The following is a 14,451-nucleotide window of genomic DNA, read 5'->3' as shown; positions in this document are numbered from 1 at the left end:
TAACCCTGACCCTGACCCTAACCCTTACCCTAATGTTAACCCTAAACCTAACGCTAAACCTACCCCTCACCCTAACCCTCAATCTAACCCTAACCGTAACCCTAATCCTCAAGCTGAAACTAACCCTAACTATAACCCTAACCCTAATCCTCACCCTCACCCTAACCCTCATCGTCCCCCTAACCCGCACCCTACCCTAACACTCACCGACACCCTAAACCTCACCCTCACCCTCACCCGAACCCTCACCCTCACCCTAGCCCTCAGCCTAACCCTAACCCTAACCCTAACCCTCAACCTAACCCTAAACCTACCCTAACCCTCATACTAACCCTAACCCTCACCCTCACCCGCTACCTAACCCTAACCCTACCCCCCACCCTAAACCTCATCCTAACCCTAACTCTAACCCTAACCCTCACACTAATCCCAAACCTAACCCTAAACCTCACCCTCACCCTCACCCTCAGACTAACACTAACCCTCACCATAACCCTTACCCTCACACTTCCTTAACCCTAACCCTATAACTAATCCTAAACCTAACGCTCACCCTCATTTGATCCCTAAACCTAACTCTCACCCTCAGACTAACCATAACCATCATCCTAACCCTAACCTTAAACATCAACCTAACACTCACTCAACCCTAACCTTCACGGACACTCTAACCCTCACTTTCAACCTCACCCTTACCCTCACCCTCACCCTCACATAAGCCATCAGCCTAACTCAAACCCTAAACCTATCCCTCACCTTAACTCTAACCCTCATCCTAACCCTCACCCTCATCCTAACCCTCACCCTAACCCTTACCCTCAACCTAAACATAATCCTAAAACTAACCCTCACACTAACCCTTATCCTCACCCTAACCTTCACCTTCACCCTAACACTAACCATAACCCTCACCCTACCCCTAACCCTAAACATAACCCTCATCCTCACCCTAACCCTCACCCTAACACTAACCCTCAAACTAACCCTAACCCTCACCCTCAAACTAACCCTAACCCTCACCCTCATCCTAAACCTCACCATTACACTTACCCTCACGGTAAAACTAACCCTAAACCTAAACCTAACCCTCACACTAACCGTAACACTCACACTATCCCTAACCCAAACCCTCACCATAACCCTCATCCTAACCCTAAACTAACCCTAAAACTCACCCTCACCCTCACCCTCAGCCTAACAGTAACCCTCACCCTAACCATTACCCTCAACCTTCCCTAACCCTAACCCTAACCCTCACCCTCACCCTAACACTCACCCAAACCCCAACCCTAACACTAACCCTATCCCTCACCCTCACCCTAACGCTAATCCTTACCCTAACCCAAACCCTCACCCTTCCCCTCACCCTCACCCTAAGCCTAACCGTACCACTATTCCTAAACCTAACCCTCACCCTCACCCTAAACCTAAACCTAACACTCACCCTCACAATAACCCTAACCATCACCCTCACCCTCAACCTAAACCTAACCCTTACCCTCACCCTAAAAGACACCCTAAACATAACGCTAACCTTTAAACCTCACCCTCATCCTAACCCTCACCCAAACCCTTACCCTCACCATATCCCTAATCCTATCCCTAATCCTAACCCTCACACTTACCCTAACCCTCACCCTAAACCTAACCCTAACCCTCACCCTAACCCTAACCCTAACGATAACCATAACCCTAACCCTAAACCTAACCCTAACCCTTACCTTAACACTAACCCTAATCCTAAACCTAACCCACACACTAACCCTGACCCTCACCAGAAACCTCACCCTCACCCTAACCCTAACCCTAAACATAACCCTCACCCTAACCCTCATCCTAAACCTAACCCTCACGGTAACCTTAACCCTAACTCTCATCCTTACACTCAACCTTAACTTTACCCTCATAGTAACCCTAAACCTAAACCTAACCCTAACCCTCACACTAACCCTAACCCTCACACTATCCCTAACCCTAATTCTCACTCTAACCCTCATCCTAAACCTAACCCTAACCTTCACCCTCACCCTAACCCAAGAGCTAACCATCACACTTACCCCAAACCTCACCCTCACCCTCACCCTCAACCTAACCCTTAACCTACCCCTCACCCTAACCCTCATCATAACCCTAACCCTAACACTAACACTCACACTAAACCTAAACCTAACCCTAAACCGCACCCTCACCCTCACCCTCAGCCTAACACTAACCCTCACCCTAACCTTTGCCCTCACCCTTCCCTAACCCTAACCCTATCACTCACCCTAACCCTCATCCTCATCCTAACACTCACCCTTACCTTTACCCTCACGGTAACCCTAAACCCTACACTAACACTAATCCTCACACTAACAATAAGGCTATAACCCTAACCCTAGCCCTCACCCTAACCCTCAACCTAAAGCTAACCCTAACCCTAACCCTCACCATAAACATAACCCTCACCATAACCCTCACCCTCACCCTCACCCTCAACCTACAATTAGCCCTCACCCTAACCCTCAACCTAAACCTAACCCTAAGCCTAACCCTCTTGCTAACTCTAATGCTCACCCTCACCCTCAGCCTAACCCTAACTCAAACACGACTCCTAACCTAAGGCTCACCCTTAACCTCACCCAAACCCAAACACTAATCCTAAATTTAAGACTCACCCTCACACTCACCCTAACCCTAAAGCTAACCCTAACCCTCACCCTAAACCTAACACTCACCCTAAACCTAACCCTCACCCTAAACCTAACCATAACCCTCACCCTAACCCTAACCCTTACCCTAATCCTAACCCTTACCCTAAACCTAACATTAACCCTAACACTCACCATTAACCTAACCCTAAACTTAAGACTAACCCTCACCCTAACCCTCACCCTAACCCTAACCCAACCTTAAACCTCCCCCTCACCCTAACCCTCAACCTAATCCTTACCCTCATCCTCACCCTAACCCTCACAATAAACCTAACCCTCACCCTAACCCTAACACTAACCCTCACCCTCACCCTCACGCTCACCCTCAGCCTAACCCTAACCCTCACCCTAACACTCACCCTAAACCTAACCCTAACCTTAACCCTCACCCTTCTTCTAATCCCCAACCTAAACCTTACCCTCATCCGCACCATAACCCTCACCCTAACCCTAACAGTAACCCTCATCCTCAGGTTAACCCTAACTCTAACTCTCACGCTAAACCTAACCCTCACCCTAACCCTAACCCTAACCCTCACCCTCACCCTAATTCTAACCTCACCCTAACCCTCAGCCTAATTCTAACTCTAATCCTAACCCTAAAACTCACCATAAACCTCACCCTAAACCTTACCCTCTCTCTAACCCTAACCCTAAGCCTAACCCTCACAATAATCCTAACCCTCACCCTACCCTAATTATACCCCTCACCCTCACCCTCACACTAACACTAATACGAACCCTAACCATCACCCTAAACCTTACCTTAACCCTCGCCCTCACTCTAACCCTCCCCGTCAACCTAAACCTCACAATTACCCTAACCCTCACCCACAGCCCAACCCTCACCCTCACCCAAACCTCACCCTATCCTTTAACCTAACCATAACACTCACCCTAACACACATGATAACCCTAAAACTTAATCTCACCCTACACTCATCCAAACACTTACCCTCACCTTAACCCTATCCCTAACCATAACCATTACAGTAAACCTAACCCTTACCCTAACCCTAACCCTACCCCTCACACTAACCCTATCCGTAACCCTAATCCGCAACCTCAATCTAACCCATACCCTCACCCTAACCCTCACGCTCACCCTAACCCTAACCTTAACCTTAAACATCACCCTAACCCCAACCCTCAATCTCATCCGAACCCTCACACTAAAAATTACACTCACCCTAACCCTAACCGTAACCCTAACGCTCACCTTCACCCTAACACTTACCCTCAACCTAACCCTAACCGTAACCCTAAACTTACCCATAAACCTCACCCTCACCCTAACTCTCACTGTCGCCCTTACCCTCACCCTACCCTAACCCTCACCGACACCCAAAACCTCACCCTCACCCTCACAATCACCCTAATCCTCACCCTAAACATAACCCTCAGCCTAACCCTAACCCTAAACCTAACCGTCACCCTAACCCTAACCCTAAGCCTCACATTAACCCTAACCCTCAAACTAAACCTAACCCTGATGCTCAACATAACCCTCATCCTATACCTAACCCTAACCCTCAACCTCACACGCATCCTAACACTAACCCTCACCCTAACCCTTACCCTCACCCTTCCCTAACCCTAACCCTCACCCTCACCTTAACACTCACCAAAACCCTAACCCTAACACTAAACCTAACCTTCAGCCTAACCCTAACCCTAACCCTAACACTAACCTTAACCCTCAGCCTAACCCTAAACCTAACCCTAACCCAAACCCTCACCCTACCCCTCACCCTCACCCTAAGCCTAATCCTAACCCTAACACTAATCCTAAAACTAAAGCTCACCCTCACCCTATCCCTAAACCTAACCCTAACACTAACCCTAATCTTAAACATCACCCTAAACCTCACCCTAACCCTAACCCTCACCCTCATCCTAACCCTCTCCCTCAACCTAAACCTCACCCTAACCCTTACCCTCACCCTAATTCTAACCGTATACCTAACCCTCACCCTAAACCTAACCATACCACTAAACCTAACCCTAATCCTAAGGTTTAAGGTTAGGGTTAGGGTTAGGGTTAGGTTGAGTGTTAGGGTTAGGATTAGGTTTCGGGTTAGGGTTAGGGTGAGGGTAAGGGTTAGGGTGAGGGTTAGAGTGAGGGTGAGGGTTAGGGTAAGTTCTAGGTTTAGGATTAGGGTCACGGTAAGTGTGAGTGTTAGGGTTAGTGTGAGGGTTAGTCTGAAGGGTTATCCTCACCCTAACGCTAACACAAACCCTAACCCTCACTCTCATCCTAAAGCTCATCTTCACGGTAACCCTCACACTAACCCTAAACCTCACCCTAACCCTAACCCTAGCCCTCACGCTAACCCTCATTCTATCCCTAAACCTAACCATAACCCTAACCCTAAACCTAACCCTTACCTAAAGAAAACCCTCACCCTCAGCTTCACCCTAACCCTAACCCTCAACCAAACCCTAACATTTACCCTAACCCTAACCCTCACCGAAACCCTAATCCTCTCCCAAACCCTAAACCTAACCCTTACATAACTCAAACTCTTACACTCACCCTCACCTAACCCTAACCCTACCCTTCAGACTAACCCTCACACTAACCCTAACCCTCACACATACCCTGACCCTAATCCTAAACCTATAACTTACCCTAACCCTCACCCTCACTCTAACCCTCACCCTAACCCTTACCCTAACCCTAACCCTAAACCGAAATCTAACCCTAACCCTAACACTCAACCTAACCCTAACCCTAACACTAACCTTAAACCTCACCCTAACCTTCACCCTATCCTAATCATAAAACTAACACTAACCCTCACCCTACCCCACACCCTAACCCTCACCTCACCCTAACCCTCAACCTCAACCTAACGCTAACCCTAACCCAAACCCTCACCCTTCTGCTCACCCTCACCCTAAGCCTAACCCTATCCCTAACTCTAATCCTAAACCTAACCCTACCCTTCACCCTAAATCTCATCCTAACCCTAAACCTAACCCTAACACTCACACTAATCCTATACCTAACCCTAAACCTCACCTTCACCCTCACCCTCACCCTCAGCCTAAACCTAACTCAAACCCTAATCCTAACTCTAAGCCTCAGCCTCACCCACACCTTAACTCAAATGCTAATCCTTAACCTAGCATCACCCTCAACCTCACCCTAATCCCAAACCTAAATCTAGCCCTCACCCTAAACCCAACCCTCACCCTAACCCTAACCCTTACCCTAAACCTAAACCTTATCCTAAAACTAACCCTAATATTAACCCTAACCCTCACCCTAATTCTAACCCTAAACTTAACCCTAACCCTGGCCTAAACCTTAATCTCATCAAAAACCTAATCCTCACAATAAACCTAACCCTAACCCTAACCCTAATCCTAACCCTAACCCTCCCCCTCACCCTAAACCTCACCCTAAACCTTACCCTCATCCTCACCCTAACCCTCACCCTAACCCTAACACTAACCCTCACTCTCACTCTATCCCTAAATCTAACTCTCACCCTCACCCTAACCCTCACCCCCACCCTCACCCTAACCCTAAACCTCACCCTAAACCTCACCCTAACCCTTACCCGCACTCTAACCCTAACCCTAACCCTAATCCAAACACTAACCCTCAACCTCACCCTCAACCTAACCCTAACCCGAAACCTAACCCTCACCCTCACACTCACCCTCACCTTCACCTTAAAACTCAGCCTCAGCCTGAACCTCACCCTAACCCTAATCCTAACATTAACCCTCACCCTAACCGTAATCTTGACCCTAACCCTGACCCTAACGCACACCCTAAACCTCAGCCTCACCCTGACCCTCAAGCTAACTCTCACCCTCACCCTAGCCCTCACCCTAATCCTTACTCTAACCCTAACCCTAACCCTCACCCTAAACCTAAACCTATCAGTAAACCTCAGCCTCACACTCAACCTAACCCTAACGCTAACCCTCACCATCACCCTAACCCTAAACAAAACCCTAATCCTAAACCGCACCCTACCACTCACCTTAACTCTTAACCTAGTCCTAACCCTCAACCTGAACCGAACTCTAAATCTAACCCTAAGCCACACCCTAATCAAAACCCTCACCCTAAACCTAACCCTAACCCTCATCCTCAACCTAACTGTCACCCTCACCCAAAACCTATCCCTAACCCTCACCCTCATACTAACCATCACCGTTACCCTTACCCTCAAGGTAACCCTAACCATAACCCTAACCCTCACACTAACACTAAGGCTAACACTAACCCTAACGCTACCACTCATCCTAACCCAAAACCTAAAACAACCCTAAACCTAACCCTCACCCTAACCCTTACCCTCACCCTTGCCCTCACCCTCATCTTTACCCTCACCCTAACCATAAACCTACCCCTCAACCTAACCCTCAACCTAAACCTAAAACTAACCTTAAGCCTCATGCTAACCTTAACCCTCACCTCACCCTCAGCCTAAACATAACCCAAACCCTAATCCTAAACCTAAGCCTCATCCTCACCCTCACCCTAACCCTAAACCTACCCCTCACCCAAATGCTCACCCTAAACCTAACCATAACCCTCACCCTAACCCTAACCCTAACCCTAAACCTTACCCTAAACCTAACCCTAACATTAACCCTAACCCTCACACTAAAACTAACTCTAAACTTAACGCTAAACATCACCCTAACCCTCATCCTAACCCTAACCCTCAACCTCCCCCTAACCCTCAACCTACCCCTTACCCTCATCCTCACCCTAACCCTCACAATAAACCTAACCCTCACCATCACACTCATGCTCAACCTCAGCCTACCCTAAACCTAACACTAATACAAACACTAACCCTCACCCTCACCCTCAAACTAACACTAATCCGAACCCTAAACCTCACCCTGACACTCACCCTCACCCTCAAATTAAAACTCAGCCTCAGCCTCAACCTCACCCTAAACCTAACCATAACCCTCACCCTAACTGTAACCCTGACCCTAACCCTAACGCTAACTCACACCCTAAACTTAACCCTCACCCTCATCCTCACCCAAAGCCTCACCCTCACATTAACCCTCACCCTAACCTTCACCTTAACCCTAGCCCTCACCCTAACTCTAACCCTCGACCTAATCCTCAGCCTCATTGTAACACTCACCCTAACCCTTACCCTCACCCTAACCCTAACCCTCACCCTAACCCTAACCCTCACCCTAACCCTAACCCTACCCCTCACCTTAACCCTCATCCTAACCCTAAGCCTAACACTAACACCCTAACCCTAACCCTAACCCTAACCCTAACCCTAACACTCACCCTCACCCTCAGCCTAATCCTAACCCTAACCCTCATCCTAACCCTATTCCTCACCCTCAACCTCACCCTAATTCTAATCATAACCCTAACCCTTACCCTCACCCTAACCCTAACCCTGACCCTAACCCTAACCCTAACCAACACCCTAACCCTCACCCTCACCGTCACGCTAACCCTAACCCTAACCCTAACCCTCAACTTAACCCTCATCCTAACCCTAAGCCTAACCCTAACACTCACCCTAAATATAACCCTAACCATAACAATCACCCTGAACCTCAGCCAAACCCTAACCCTAACCCTAACCCTGTTCTTCACCCTCACACTCACCCTAATTCTAACCCTAACCCTAACCCTAACCCTAACTCTACCCCTTATCATAACCCTCACCCTAACCCTAAACCAAACCCTAACAATCACTCTGACCGTCACCCTCAGCCTAACCTTAAACCTCACCAAAAAGCTTACGCTCACCCAACCCTAACCTTAACCCTAACCCTAACCCTAACACTCTCCCAAACCCTATCTTTAACACTAACCCTAAACCTAAACCTAACCCTAACACTAATCCTAAACCTAACACTCACACTCACCCTAAGCCTAAACCTAACAGTAAACCTCACCCTTACCCTCACTCTAACCCTAAACCTAAACCTCACCCTCACCCTAACCCTAACTCTAAATCTCACCCTAACCCAAACCCTCACCATAAACCTATTCCTAACCCGCACCCTCACCCTAACTCTAAACATCACCCTAACCCTCAACCTAACCCTAACTCTAACCCTATCCCTCAACCTCAACCTAACCTCACCCTAACCCTTAGGCTCACCCTAACCCTAACCTTATGTCTAACCCTCACACTATTCCTAACCCTCACCCTAACCCTAACCATACCCCTCACTCTGACCCTCACCCTAGCACTAATACTAACCCAAACCATCACCCTAACCCTAAACCTCAACCTCACTCTAACACACCCTGTCACCCTAAACCTCACACTTACCCTAACCCTCACCCACAACCCAAATCTCAACCTCACCAAAACCTCACCCTATACCTAACCCTAAGGCTATCCCTCACCCTAAACATCACCCTAACTCTAACCCTCAACCTAATCCTAAACCTAAACCTCACCCTAAAGTTAACCCTCACCCTAAACTTCACCCACACTCTAATCCTAACCCTAACCCTAACCCTAGATCTTACCCTAACCCTAACACTAATCCTCACCCTAACCCTCACCCTAAGCCTAAACCAAACCCTAACCCTAATCCTAACCCTAACTCTCACCCTCACCATAAACCTAACCCTAATCTTTACCCTAACCCTCACCCACATCCTTACCCTAACCCTAACCATAAGCCTAACCCTAACCCTCAAACTAACCCTAACCCTAACACCCACCCTAACCCTCATCCTAACCCTAATCCGAACCCTAACCCTAATCCACACCCTAGACCTCAACCTAACCTTAACCCTAATCCTAACCCTCATCCTTAACCTAACCCTCAGCCTAAACATTGCCCTCAGCCTCACCCTAACCCTAATCCTCACACTAACCCGAAACTTCACCCTAACCCTCACGATAACCCTAATCCTACCCCTCACCCTCACCCTAACCCTAACCCTAATGCTAACCCTCACCCTTACAATAAGCCTCACCCTCACGCTAAACCTCACTGTCAACCTAACCCTCACCCTAATCCTAACCCTCACCCACACCCTAACCCTCATCTTCAACCTCACCTTCAACCTCACCCTAACCCTAATCCTAACCCTAACCCTCACCCTAACACTAACCCTCACCCTAAACATAACCCTGACCCTAACCGTAACACTCACCCTCATCCAAAACCTCACCCTAAACCTTACCCTCACCCTAACCCTAACCCTAAATCTAACCCTCACACTAAACCTAACCCTCACCCTAATCCTAACCCTAACCCTCACCCGTACACTTATCCTGACCCTAATCCTCACCCTAAACCTAACCCAAAACTTAACCCTCAGCCTCACAATAATCCTCATCTTCACTCTAACCCTCACCCTAAACCTAACCCTCACCCACACCCTAACCCTCAACATCACCCTCACCCTCACCCAAAACCTCACCCTTAACCTAGCCCTCACCGTAACCCTAACCCTAAACCTTACCTAACCGAAACCCTCACACTCACACTCACCCTAACACTTACACTCACCCGAACCCTCACGCTAACCCTAACCCTCACCCACACCCGCACCCTCACGGTCACCCTCACCCTAACCCTAACCCTCAAGCTCACCCTAACCCTTACCCTTACCTTAACCCTCATCCTCACCCGAACCCTCACCTCAGGGTAACCCTCACCCTCACTCAAAACATCACCCTAACCCTAACCATCACGCTAATCCTATCCCTATACCTCACCCTAAACCTAAAACTAACGCTAAACCTCACCCTCAACCTAACCCTCACCCTAAACCTTAACCTCACCCTAATCCTCACACAAACCCTAACCCTAACCCTCATCCTTACCCTAACCCTCACCCTCACTCGAACCCTCACCTCACGGTAACCCTCAACTTCACCCAAAACATCACCATAAAACTATCCCTCATCCTAACCCTAACCCTAAACCTATCCCTAAGGCTAACCCTCCCTCTAACCCTCAAACTCACCCTAATACTCACCCTAATCATAACCATAACACTTACCTAAACGAAACTCTCACCCTCACCCTCACTCTCACCCTAAACCTCATCCTCATGTAGCCCTCAGCCTAACGCTAACCCTAACCCTAACATTCAACCTCACACTCACTCTCACCCTCAAACTATCCCTAACCTAAAAACTAATCCTAACCCTAAACTTGACCCTGACCCTCACCCTCACCCTAAAGCTAACACTAACCCTCACCCTCACCCTAACGCTCAACCTAACCCTTACCCTAGCCCTAACCGTAAACCTAACCCTCACCCTACCCCTCACCCTAACCCTAACCCTAAACATCACCCTCTCCCTAACCATTACTGTCACCCTAACCTTCATCCTAAACCTATCCCTAACACTAACCCTAACCCTCACCCTAACCCTCACCCTAAACCTAATCCTAACCTTAAACATTACCTTAACCCTAACACTCACCTCATCCTAAACCTCAACCTAACATTTACCCTCACCCTCACTCTAACCCTAAACCTAACCCTCACCCTCAGCCTAACCCTAACCCTAACTCTGACCCTAACCCTAACTGTCACCCTAAACCTAAACTTAACCCAAAACCTCACCCTAAGTCTAAACCTCTCTAACCCTAACACTAACCCTAAACCTCACCCTCACCCTAAACTACAGCCTAAACCTTACCCTCACACTAACACTCACACTAACCCTAACCCTCACACTAACCCTAACCCTAACCCTAAACATCACCCTAACCCTCACCCCAACTCTAAACCTCACCCTCATCCTAACCCTCACCTAACCCTTAACCTCACCCTAAACATAACCCTAACCCTCACACTAACCTTAACCCTCACCCTAACCCTAACCCTACCCTTCATCCTAACCCTCATCCTGACCCTAATCCACACGCTAAACCTAACCCTAACCCCAACTCTCATCCTCACACTAACCCTAACCCTAAGCCTAACCCTCACCCTATCCCTAACCCTCACCCTAACCCTAACACTCACACTAACCATAACCCTCACCCTAACCCTAACCCTACCCCTCATCCTAACCCTCATCCTAACCCTAATCCTCACGCTAAACCTAACCCTAACCCCAAACCTCAGCCTCACCCTAACCCTCACTGTCACTCTAACCCTCACCCTAACCCTAACCCTCACCCACACCCTAACCATCAACCTCACCCTCACTCTCACCATAAAACTCACCCTTAACCTACCCCTTACCCTAACCCTAACCCTAATCCTTACCTAACTGAAACCCTCACCCTCAACCTCACCCTCACCCTAACCATATCCCTCACCCTCACCCTAACACTTACCCTCACCCTAACCCTAACCCAACCCCTGAACCTAATCCTCATCCTGACCCTAATCCTCACCCTAAACCTAACCCTAAACCTAACCCTCAGCCTCACCATAACCCTCACCGTCATTCTAAGCCTCACCCTAAACCTACCCCTCACCCAAACCCTTACCCTCAACCTCACCCTCACCATCACCCAAAACATCACCCTTAACCTAGCCCTCACCGTAACCTTAACCCTAAACCTTACCTAACCGAAACCCTCACACTCACACTCACCCTCACCCTAACACTAACACTCACCTTCACCCGCACCCTCACGGTCACCCTCACCCTAACCCTAATCCTCACCCTCAACCTAACCCTTACCCTCACCCTACCCCTCACCCTCACCTGAACCCTCACCTCAGGGTAACCCTCCCCAACACCCAAAACATCACCCTAAACCTAACCATCACCCTAACCCTAAACCAAAACTTCACCATCAACCTTAACCTCCCTCTAACCCTCAAACTCACCCTAAACCTAACCATAACCATAATCCTAACCCTTACCTAACCGAAATCCTCACCCTCACCCTCACCATCAACCTAACCCTCACCCTCACAGTAGCCCTCAGCCTAACCCTAACCCGAACCCTCACCCTCACACTCACCCTCACCCTCAGACTATCCCTAACCCTAAAACTATTCCTAACCCTAAACTTCACCCTGACCCTCACCCTCACCCTAAACCTAACCCTAACCCTCACCCTAACCCTAATGCTCACTCTAACACTTACCCTAACAGTAACCGTAAACCTAACCTTCACCCTACCCCTCACCCTCACCCTAACCTTAACCATCACCCTCACCCTAACCTTCAAACTAACCCTTACCCTCACCCTAGCCCTCATCCTAAACCTTTCCCTAACACTAAACCTAACCCTCCCCCTAACCCTAATCTTAACCTTAAAGATCACCCTAACCCTAACACTCACCTCATCCTAACCCTCAACCTAAACCCAAACACTCATCCTAAGTTTAAACCTCACCAAAACCCTAACCGTAACCCTAAACCTCACCCACACCCTAACTTCACGCTAACCTTTACCCTCACACTAACCCTCACACTAACCCTACCTATAACCCTAACCCTAACCCTCACACTAACCCTAACCCTAACCCTAACAATAAACATCACCCTAACCCTCTCCCTCACCCTAACCCTAAACCTCACCCTCATCCTAACCCTCACGCTAACCCATAGTCTCACCCTAACCCTAACCCTCATCTTGAACCTAATCCTCACCCTAAACCAAACCCTAACCCTAACCCTCAGCCTCACCCTATCCCTCACCGTCACTCTAACCCTCACACTAACCCTAACCCTCACCCACACCCTAACCCTCAACCTCACCCTCACTCTCACCATAAACCTCACCCTTAAATTAGCCCTTACCGTAACCCTAACCCTAAACCTTACCTAACTGAAACCCTCACCCTCACCCTCACCCTAATCATAAACCTCACCCTGACCCTAACACTTACCCTCACCCTAACCCTCACGTTAACCCTATCCTTCACCCTCACCCTCACCCTCACCCTAATCATAAACCTCACCCTGACCCTAACACTTACCCTCACCCTAACCCTCACGTTAACCCTATCCTTCACCCTCACCCTCACCCTCACGGTCACAGTCACCCTAAACCTAACCCTTACCCTCACCCTAACCCTCACCCTCACACTCACCCTCACCTCACGGTAACCCTCACCCTCACCCAAAACATCACCCTAAACCTAAACGTCACCCTAACCCTAACTCTAACTATCACCATAACCCTAACCCTCCCTGTAACCCTCAAACTCACCCTAATCCTCACCCTAACCATAACCCTAACCCTTACCTAACCGAAACCCTCAACCTCACCCTCAACCTAACCCTAACTCTTATGATAACCCTAACCTTAACCCTAACTCTTACCCTAACCCTAACCCCAAAACTCACCCTCACCCAAACCCTAACCCTCACCCTAACCCTCACCCTAACCTCACCCTAACCCTAAAAATAACCCTAATCCTCACCCTCACCCTAACCCTCACCATAAATCTTAACCTCATCCTAATCCTCACACAAACCTTAACCCTAACCTTCATCCTCAACCTAACCCTCACTCTCACTCGAACCCTCACCTCACGGTTACACTCACCCTCACGCAAAACATCCCCCTAACCCTTACCTTCACCCTAACCCTAACCCTAACACTCTCCCTAACCCTAACACTCCCTCTAACCCTCAAACTCAACCTAAACCTCACCCTAACCCTTACCCTCACCCTACCCCTCACCCTAATACTCATGCTAACCCTAACCTTAACAGTACTGCTCAACCTGACAATAACCCTAACCCTGTCCATAACTCTAACCCTCACACTCACCCTATCACTCTAACCCTCACCCTACCCTAATCCTCACTGACACCCTAACCCTCACCCTCACCCTAAACAT

Source organism: Dipodomys merriami, unplaced genomic scaffold, assembly GCF_024711535.1.
Source record: "Dipodomys merriami isolate MVZ:Mamm:240054 unplaced genomic scaffold, mDipMer1.0.p SCAF_43, whole genome shotgun sequence".
Taxonomy (NCBI): Eukaryota; Metazoa; Chordata; class Mammalia; order Rodentia; family Heteromyidae; genus Dipodomys; species Dipodomys merriami.
This window is presented reverse-complemented; position numbering follows the sequence as displayed.